The 10,834-nt window shown below is 37.2% G+C and overlaps 1 pseudogene; it reads right to left on the bottom strand.

Annotated features, from left to right (window-relative positions):
- Positions 1-390: 390 nt before the first annotated feature.
- LOC141569579 (uncharacterized) lies at positions 391-1,431 on the bottom strand (annotated as a pseudogene).
- Positions 1,432-10,834: the final 9,403 nt, after the last annotated feature.

The raw sequence follows: 10,834 nt of genomic DNA on the forward strand, positions 1-10,834 counted from the left end.
TGACATAAAATTAATCATCATAAGTCCAACTCTTGTCAACTTGGCACCAATACACATCTCCCTAAACTATACTTAATGTCCAAAACAGGACAATAATGAAGTCATAGTTCTACGTAACATGATTCAACTATCCAGTGTATGACCAAAATCTCACTAACCCCTTCTCCAGAAAAGAAGGTAGAGTCTTTGGGTAAAGTTTACTCTTCTCCTTGGTATCTGTAACTTAAATGCTATGATGTAAAGTTAGCATTTAATGCTATGAATATTCTCTATATCTTATGATACATGCTAAGGAAATAAGAGGGAAGAAATACTATTTTGTTTGTTTTTGTTTGACACACAAAGGTATCATAACAAAACAATGAACAATATTCATGAGAATCACAATCTTCATTTCTGTAACTGGTCATGTAATAGTAGCTGGTATTTATAACTACCTTCTTCCATACCTATTTAGTATTCCCTTTGCCTTCAGCAAACACCTTAGCTAGTCGTGGCTCTTACCTGGTGGAGTGAGCCGAACCTTCATTCCTGAAGGGTCTGGGCCATTCGTAGTCCTGCTTAGAATGGGCTGTTGTCATTTTGATTTAATCTTAAATCACAGGGCATGGTAATATTAAGAGATTCGCTAAGGGGTCTCCTGTGTTCTAAACACAGTCTCCCTGACCTCCATGTGGAGTGGTACTCCAATTTCCTCCTGATAGAGTGGATCAGTCACTCCAGCCAATAGTGTAACTCCCTACTTTACCTGTTGATTTAGAGGAAAACAGGCCCCAAAATGGATGGGAAGTAGTCTTAACTTCTAGTTCAAAGACATCATTGTTGTGTCTGAAGATGGAAGCATTTTCTCTTTTGGAACAAAAACCACTAGTTCAGAGGAGCATAAGCGCTCGGGCAAAGAAAGCAAAAAAATTTGCTAGTAGGTTACAAAGGGGTAACAGTGAGTGGTGCTATTTCCACCCCTTGATTCCTGGACCCATGAATCATGGCTATGAGAGAAACAGCACCATATATTCGATGTGATTCATAGCATATATAACCTTCTGGACAACTTTGCCCCAGCCTTGAAAAGTATTTCCACTTAGATGGTAGTGTTAGTCTTCCAAAGGCCATTCCACTGTTCTCTCAAGCCAGCTCCTTCAAATTGGTGGAAAACATGGTAAGACCAGTGAATTCTATGAGCATGGGCCCATTGCCACACTTCATTTGCTGTAAAGTGAGTTCCTTAATCAAATATAATCCTGAGTAGAATGCCTTGATGGTGGACACAGCATTCCTGTCTGCCACTGACATTTCAAGCACCATTGGATCTGCTAGATTATATGGGCCAAGTGATGGAGTAGCTTGCACAGCACCCTGGACCTGTTGCAAAGCCTTCCCTTCTTCTGGACCCCATTCAAAACTAGCAGTTTTTTGGGTTGCCTGGTACATGGACAAGAATAACATACCATGTTTCCCCAAAAATAATACCTAGCCAGGCAATCAGCTCTGATGTATCTTTTGGAGCAAAAATTAATATAAGACCCAGTTTTATTTTATGTTATGTTATGTTATGTTATGTTATGTTATGTTATGTTATGTTATGTTATGTTAAGTTATTTTGTTTTATTTTAAGACTCAGTCTTATATTATAGTAAAATAAGACTGGGTCTTATATTAATTTTTGCTCCAAAGGATGCATTAGAGCTGATTGGCCGGGTAGGTCTTATTTTCGGGGAAACACTGTACTCAAATGTGGAATACGTTGCCTCTAAAATCCAAAGAAGTCCACTCAGCCTTGTGACTCTTTTTCGGTTCCTGGTGGAGCCAGATGCAACAACTTAACCTTCACCTTAGAAGGGATATTTCAACAAGCCCCAAAGCACGGAAACCTTATGCATTTCACTGAGGTAGAAGGCCTCTAAATTTTTGCTAGATTTATTGTCAACCCTCTGACAAGCAAATGTCTTGTCAATAAGTAAGTTGCTATTTTTTGTTTACTAGGTCCAATCAGCATAATTTTATCAGAAGGGAAAGGTGATTAACTAAATAATCACTGTGTGAACTAAATAATGGCATAGTAACAGAGAGTTGATATATCCCTGAGGTAGGACAGTAAAGGTATATTTTTGGCCTTGCCAGCCAAAAGAAAACTGCTTCTGGTCATCTTCATTAACAAGTATGGAGAAAAAGCCTTTGAAAGACCCATAGCTGTATATCAGTATGAGGGGATGTGTTAATCTGCTCAAGCAATAAGACAACATCTGGTACAGCAGCTGAAATTAGAGTTACTACCTGGTTAAGCTTGTGATAATCCACTGTCATTCCCCAGGGTCCATCTTTCTCCTCTACAGGCCAAATAGGTAAGGCGGATGGGAATATGATGTGAATAACCAGCCCTGTATCCTTCAATTTCTTAATGGTGGCACTAAGCAGTTTTGCTTTTGGTTTACTATTTTGTTTGTTTGTTTGTTTGTTTGTTTGTTTGTTTGTTTAGGTAGAAGCAGTTCTAGTGGCTCCCAACTGGCCTTTCCCACCATAATAACTCTCACTCCACAGGTCAGGTAACTAATGTGGGGATTTTGCTAAGTGTTGAGCATATCTATTCCAATTATACGTTCTGAAACTGGGGAAATCACTACAGGACTGGTTCAGAGACATGCTGGGTCTACCATGAGACAGAACAGAGCTAAAACTACACTGATAACCTGACCTTCATAAGCCCCTGTTCTGACTGGTGAGCCACAGGGATGTGGAATTCTTGAAATTCGTGTCAGTTCAGAGTCAGTGTCTAGTAGTCCCTGAAATTTCTGATTGTTTCTTTTTCCCCAGTGCATAGTGACCTTGGTAAAAGGCTGGAGGTCCTTTTGAGGAAGGCTGGGATATAGATTACACTGTAAATTTTTGGCAGTGTACCTAGGTCCTTCTTCAAGGGGACACAGTCTCTCCTTCATTCAAGGGGTTATAGGTCTCTAAAGAAGCTCAAGTCTGAGAATTAATTGATACGTCATGACTCGCTTCCTGTAATTCAGGTTACACTTTTGTTCTCTTGATCTAGAAGTTTTCTGTTTATACAGATCAAGTAAGAATTGAATAGACTTCCCATCTATTTTAATTGTAGCACACCTTACCAATTTGCCAATGCCATATGTCTACACGAGTAGGACTGTTCTGATTTCTGCTCTGACTCTGCTGTCCATTATGGTAACGATGCCCATCTTGCCTTTGGCAATTGAGTGCTTCCACTTGGCCTCTGCCACCCCAGGATTGAATTCCTCTTGTTGCATTTATGTTTCCCAGTTCATTGACAACAGTTCCCACTGTAAGTTCTGGCCTACAGAGAAGAATAATTATGGAGATCTTCAAGGATGCCAGAGGACCCACACAAAATTGTTTGTCACAGTTTTAATGAATTGTATGTTTTCCATACCCTTCCAGGGCAGTGAGTAGATTTTAAATGGCAAATCCACTCTAACATTACAATCGCCTAAAGCTTTTGAGCCCCTTTCTCTACATTAAACCAAGGGAAGTATGGCATTTCTAACTCATTATGGGCCACTTTTTGGTCCATGTTTCTGACAAACAACCAAAGTATTAGAGCTCATTTTAACTCCCCAATCTGCAACATTAAATGCAGTACCTCTGCTTAGTTTACCCATATCAATAAATTCAACCTAATATAACATTATGTTCCTTCCACCATTATCTCACACCCTTAATTACCATTTCCATATATATTCCCTGGATTTGTGTCTGTACAAATTAAAAAACACAAGTAGTTCTTTTGGAATATGGTGTACCTCCTCATGGGTCATACTTTATACCTCACCTTTATGAGTCTGCTGGAACTTGAGTTCAGATATAGGCTTAGAAGTGAAGAGCAGTGCTGGGGGTGGGTACTAAGAAGAATCAGCCTGATCTTGGATGGCAACTGCCTCAGGGGAAGCCATTAAAATTTCCCCAGACAATGCATGGTTAATCCCCTTAGAGATGGTGGGGAGGCTGCTTTCACTGGGGGTAGAGATTGCTTCCACTGCAAGTGGAGACACTTTTTTTCTGTTGGGGATGGAGAGGGAACTTCTATTGGCAAAGGAAATTCAGAATTTAGGGGTTCAATGTTCCCAGCTTCATCAAGGTCTTCACACACATTCCCATTCCAACTTTCAGAATCTGATTCCTTCCTAGTCAATTTCTTCACTTTAACAGTAGACACCCTACAAAGCTAGGAGTTAAACTTGTGTTGTAATTCATCCTGTTAAAACGTGCCATTCTGCCCAATGGCTATCAGATACAAGGATCTCCTTCTGGGCACACATGAAGCTTTCAGGTTATTTATGCAGTTTGAGCTGGGAATTTGAATCTCTGAGCTCATCATTTTCTTTCCCCACTTTGTCTAGTGACATGGGAACCAACCAGCTAATCTAATTATATTCACTAGTTTGAGAAGTTTTTAAAGTACAGCAAAATGAATATAGTTAATAATATCATAACTTTGTACAGTGAACAATGGTTAGTAGATATTGTGGTGATCACACCATAAGATATATAAGTGTTGTACAACTGAAGTTAACATAATACTGTAAGTCAACTATACTTCAATAAAAAAATAAATAAGAGTGCAGTCCAGTGACTACTTTGTAACTACCAATTTTATTTCTTAATCCCTTCACCTGGTACTAGACTAGCTGGAGGGATCACAGCATAAATTATCTAAATGTCTAATCACTATGCTGTATACCTGAAACAAATATAAAATAACATTGAATGTCAACTGTAACTGAAAACAAAATAATTTTTAAAAATTAAAAAATAAAAACAAACTAAAATGTTTGCCTGGCATGGGGAAAGAGAAGCAAAGCAAAGTAGAGCAATGTGTATCCCATGAATAATTATTATAGATATGGTTAAAAAATATATATATCACATTCTGTATTCACCACCCAGAATCACTTCTCCTTCCATCATCATATATTTCATCCCTTTTATCCTCATCTACCACCGCCCTCCCTTACCCTCTGGTAACCACTAAACTATTGTCTGTATCTGCTAGTTTTTGTTTCTTCATTGGTTTGTCTTGTTCTGTTGTTGTTTTCAGTTTTATATAGCACATATCAGTGAAATCATATGGTTCTCAATTTTTTCTGTCTAAAAAAAAATAAATAAACAAATAAATACATGCAGTCTAGTATATAAATACATTTTACCTCAATTAAACTCGTTAAAGCAAACATAAAACAAAACCTTTATGGCGATAAAAAGTGCTGTATATACAGTTACCTAGTTCCTCGCTTCCTACAAATGGCCAATTGGAGTATCCAATGGTGACATTCTATGTGTCTCTATTGCCAGATCATGCCATGGAGCATCAGTGCTCTCTTGGCTACTGCAAATAGAGTCATTAGCATCATTGAATCTAATTAGATTAGAAAGCCAACTCCAGAAACCTCAGAACCAATTTAGAAAACTCATCCTTAAAATTCTGTTCCTCTAAAACCACTCTTGGTACCAAAATCTGTATTAGTCAGATTTCTCCAGGTAAACATAACGATTAGGTTGGTGCAAAAGTAACTGCAATTTAAAAATGTTAAAAATAATTGTAAAAACCACAATTACCTTTGCACCACCCTAATAATAGCATGTGTGTATGTATATATCTGTACATAACTAAATTACATATAATTATATATTTATGTTTAATATCTAATTATGTGTGTGTGTGTGTGTGTGTGTGTGTGTGTGTATGTATATTATTCAAGCAAGCCAATGGCATAGTTCCAGTCTGAGTCTGAAGGCTTGAGAAACAGGAGAGCTGATGGTATAGTTCCAGTCTAAAAGTGGGCATTCTTGGTATCTAGGAAGAAGCAATATTTCACTCATAGTCTGAACACTGGAAGAAACCAATGCCCCAGCTTTAAGGCAGTAAAGCAGAAGGAGTACCCTCTTACTCACAGAAAGGTTAATGTTTTGTTCTAGTCAGGCTTTCAATTGACTGAATGAGGCCTATCTACATTAGGGAAGGTAATCTGCTTTATTAGTGTACCAACTGAAATATTAACCTCATACAGAAGTACTCTCACAGACACACCTAGAACAATATTTGACAAAAGCTTTGGTTATCCTGTGTCCCGATCAACTTGACATATAAGATCAACCATCACAGTTTCCATAAGGCTTAAATATGAACTCACTCAATAACTCATTTGGAGGAAATTACAGAATACTGTACTTAAAATTAAATCAGGAGAAAGGTCTCAAGATAGAAAAAGACAAAGTAAACCAAAACAGTTTAAAGTTAAATCTAAATTGAAGATGATTAGTGGAATTGTTGACTATAATTATTGTTCACGATGATTTCTTGAGATGTAAAAAGCACAATCTGAGGTATCAAATTACAATTGTTGAAAAAAAAATTTAAGATTATTCCAAAAATCCCAGGAGGTTGAGAATCTCTTGTCACAGTACCCATTATGGTGTGTGTGTGTGTGTGTGTGTGACAATTTTAAGCTTGCAAACTTGTTGCAACAATGTTGCTAACCTTTTTTTGATATCAGAGGGATTATTCATTATGAATTTGTACCAACTGGACAAACAGTTAACCAAGTTTACTGTTTGGAAGTGCTGAAAAGGCTGTGTGAAAAAGTTAGATGACCTGAGCTTTTCACCAACAATTCATGGCTCTTGCATCACAACAATGCACCAGCTTCCACGGCACTGTCTGTGAGGGAGTTTTTAGCCAGTAAACAAATAACTGTATTGGAACACCCTCCCTACTCACCTGATCTGGCCTCCAATGACTTCTTTCTTTACTCAAAGATAAAGGAAATATTGAAAGGAAAAACATCAAGGGTAATACGATGACAGCTCTGATGGCCATTCAAGAAAAAGAGTTCCAAAATTGCTTTGAAGGCTGGACTAGGAGCTGACTCGGTGCGTAGCTTCCCAAGGGGAGTACTTCGAAGGTGAACATAGTGATATTCAGCAATGAGGTATGTAGCACTTTTTCTAGGATGAGTTTGAGAACTTACTTGTCTGACCTCGTATGTGTGCGTGCACACACACACATGCACATGTGTGGTAGTTTGAGGATAGAAATATAATACTTGAGTAAAAACCTTCTACAGATTTTATGTGGGATCTAAAATATTTAGTTACCTTTTGTGGGGATACATTAATGCAAAGTTAAATAAATTACTTGGATAACTGTTTAGCTGACATAGAGTTCTAGCTGCAAGTTCTATATCCATCTAAGTTCCATCTGTCCTGTGAGCCTGGTTTAATTATCTAATAAGACAATTCTGGGCCTTGTGGGTGGCTGGAACTTCCAGAACAATGGCAGCATATGTGCAGCTGGAAGGAATAGGGACATGATCCCTCCCGCTGAGTAAACTGTCCAGAATTTTCAAGAACCTTAAATATGTGAAATGACTGCTAAGATTTTTCTGAAAAGCCATTAAATCAAGCAATTTTAAAACCAGACATAATGTATATGGGACAATTAGTCAATAAGTGGCATGTTTTTTAACGTGTGCTCTCTCCTACCTACCAACGGAGCAGGCTTTGTTCATCTGCTTGGCCAAACTTGTGAGCTTGCTCTGCCTTATGAAAGAACTTACAAATGCCTCTGCCAGAAACCTTAGAAAAATATGTTGATCTTTAAAATTTCTTAAAGGAGTTTTGTAACACTTGTTACTGACCTTTTCCTCTATATATTGTTTCTTCTATTCAAATTTTGACTATGATGATAATACCCCATATCTCTTATAATCTCTGTCATTCACATGGCTCTCTCTATCATATTCTCTATATTGACCTTTTCCTGCTCTATATCATTTCAGCCTCACCACTGCTCAGCTTGTGGTGCCCGTAGGGGATTTCCCTCTGCACACCAGTTCACACTGAGCATTCTAATAGAGTTGGAGAATCTGTTGTTTCCATGGCAATGAGCATTATTTCTGTAATTAAAACACTCTAGATTATGACACTTAAGATAATTTGTAAGACTGTAGGGTAAATAGTCTCAAATCCTGTTATCTCACCTGTCCCATAAAGTGGTCTTGCATTTGTATAAAACCAATAACAATACACTGCATTTTAAATTTGAGGAAGTGTCAACCAGTTTTTATCATTTTAATGAGCTTTTCTTACCCTACCCAACATACCAGTATTATAACTATGTCAATGTTGTAATAATGGCACATCTGAGAGTGTGGAATAAGAACTTAAAAAACTACAGCATCACTGCTGGGAATCATGATATTTGAGAAATCTATCCAAGAAAGTGATTTCTTTCAAGCCTTGTCTAATTGTTTTTGACATAAGTGAACTTATGTTTATTCCCATAATGGATCTAAATCACAATGTTAAAAGACGTTATCAGAATTCTTGATGTGTTTTCTCTGGTTCATATGCCACTCCCAGCCTCAACACCTCCCTAACACAGGCTTTTTCTTCAAATGCCCTTCAATGTACAGTTAATCCTGAACCTTCTGGTGAATAGTTTTACTTCCCAGTGATACATGTCATATAGAATCTACCTAGCCATATTTAAGGGAACTCAGATTGTCTTTCTTAAGTTTTATAACTTTATTTTTAACTACTTCTTGTGTTAGCTGAACTTTAAAATTCTGTTATCGCTAGTGTTGTCATTTGTGAATCCCACAGTTGCTTCTTTTTATCAAACGAAAGACTTTCTAGAATTAATATAGATATGTAAGATAAGCATACAGTTGAAACATTAGCTAAATCAAAGGATGATATTAGTTAACTCTTTCCACAACATATTTTATTTCCATTTAATTAGGCCTCCCTTTACTGTGAAAACTGTATATGTATGTATGTGTGTGTGTGTGTATATATATATATATATATATATATATATATATATTTTTTTTTTTTTTTAATTAAAGTTTATTAGGGTGACAATTGTTAGTAAAGTTACATAGCTTTCAGGTGTATAATTCTGTATTACATCACCTATAAATCCCATTGCGTGTTCACCACCCAGAGTCAGTTCTCCTTCCATCAACATATATTTGATCCCCCTTACCCTCATCTCCCACCCCCACCCCCCGCCCCCCTTACCCTCTGGCAACCACTAAACTATTGTCTGTGTCTATGAGTTTCTGTTTCTCTTTGTTTGTCTTGTTCTTTTGTTGTTTTTTGTTTATATACCACATATCAGTGAAATCATATGGTTCTCTGCTTTTGCTGTCTGACTTATTTTGCTTAGCATTATACTCTCAAGATCCATCCATGTTGTCACACATGGTCCTATTTCATCTTTTCTTACCACCAAATAGTATTCCATTGTGTATATATACCACAACTTCTTAATCCATTCATCTATCGAAGGACATTTTGGTTGTTTCCATGTCCTGGCCACCCCGTAAACAAAGCTGCAATGAACATGGGAGCACACGTGTCTTTATGGATAAATGTTTTGAGATTTTTTGGGTAGATACCCAGGAGAGGGATTGCTGGGTCATATGGTAAATCTGTTCGTAATTTTTTAAGGAACCTCCACAATGCCTTCCATAGCGGCTGCACCCGTCTGCATTCCCACCAACAGTGTATGAGGGTTCCTTTTTCTCCACAGCCTCTCCAACACTTGTTACCGTTTGTCTTGTTGATGATAGCCATTCTGACTGGGGTGAGGTGATATCTCATTGTGGTTTTGATTTGCATTTCTCTGATGATTAGTGATGTTGAGCATTTTTTCATATGTCTATTTGCCATTTGTATGTCCTCTTTAGAGAAATGTCTCTGCAGGCCCTCTGCCCATTTTTCAATTGGGTTGTTTGGTGTGTTTTTTTGGTTGTTGTTGTTGTTGATTGCATGAGTTCCTTGTATATTTTTTGATATTAGCCCCTTATCAGAGGCACTGTTTGCAAAAATCTTCTATTCATTTGGTTGCCTCTTTATTTTTTTGGTAGTTTCTTTTGCTGTGCAGAAGCTTTTAAGTTTGACATAATCCCATTCATTTATTTTAGCTTTTACTTCCCTTGCCTTTGGAGTCAAATTCATAAAACACTCTTTGAACCCAAGGTCCATAAGTTTACTACCTATGTTTTCTTCTATGCAGTTTATTGTGTCAGGTCTTACACTTAAGCCTTTGCTCCATTTTGAATTAATTTTGGTACATGGTGACAAATAACAGTCCAGTTTTATTCTTTTGCACGTGGCTATCCAATTCTCCCAGCACCATTTATTGAAGAGGCTGTCTTTTCTCCATTGTATGTTTTCTGTTTGTATGTCAAAAATTGTCTGTCCATATTTATATAGTTTTATTTCTGAGTTCTCAATTCTATTCCATTGGTCTACGTGTCTGTTTTTCTGCCAATACCATGCTGTTTTGATTATTGTTGCCCTTTAGTGCAAGTTAAAGTCAGGGAGTGTGATACCTCCAGCATTGTTCTTTTTTCTTAAGATTGCGTTGGCTATTCGGGGTCTTTTGTGGTTCCAAACAAATCTGATCATGTTTTGTTCTATTTATTTAAAAAATGCCATTGGGATTTTGATGGGGATTCCATTAAATCTGTATATTGCTTTGGGTAATATGGTTGTTTTAACTATGTTGATTTTTCCAATCCATGAGCATGGAATGTCTTTCCATTTCTTTGTGTCTTCTTCAATTTCTTTAAAAAATGTCTTGTAGTTTTCAGCAGATAGGTCTTTCACATCCTTGTTTAAGTTTATTCCTAGGTATTTTATTCTTTTTGCTGCAATTGCAAAAGGAGTCTTTTTTTCTGAGATTTCATTGTTAGTATATAGGAATGCAACGGACTTTTGTATGTTGATTTTGTAACCTGCAACTTTACTGTATTCGTTGATTGTTTCTAATAGCTTTTTGGTGGAG

Source organism: Rhinolophus sinicus, chromosome X (genome assembly GCF_036562045.2).
Source record: "Rhinolophus sinicus isolate RSC01 chromosome X, ASM3656204v1, whole genome shotgun sequence".
NCBI lineage: Eukaryota > Metazoa > Chordata > Mammalia > Chiroptera > Rhinolophidae > Rhinolophus > Rhinolophus sinicus.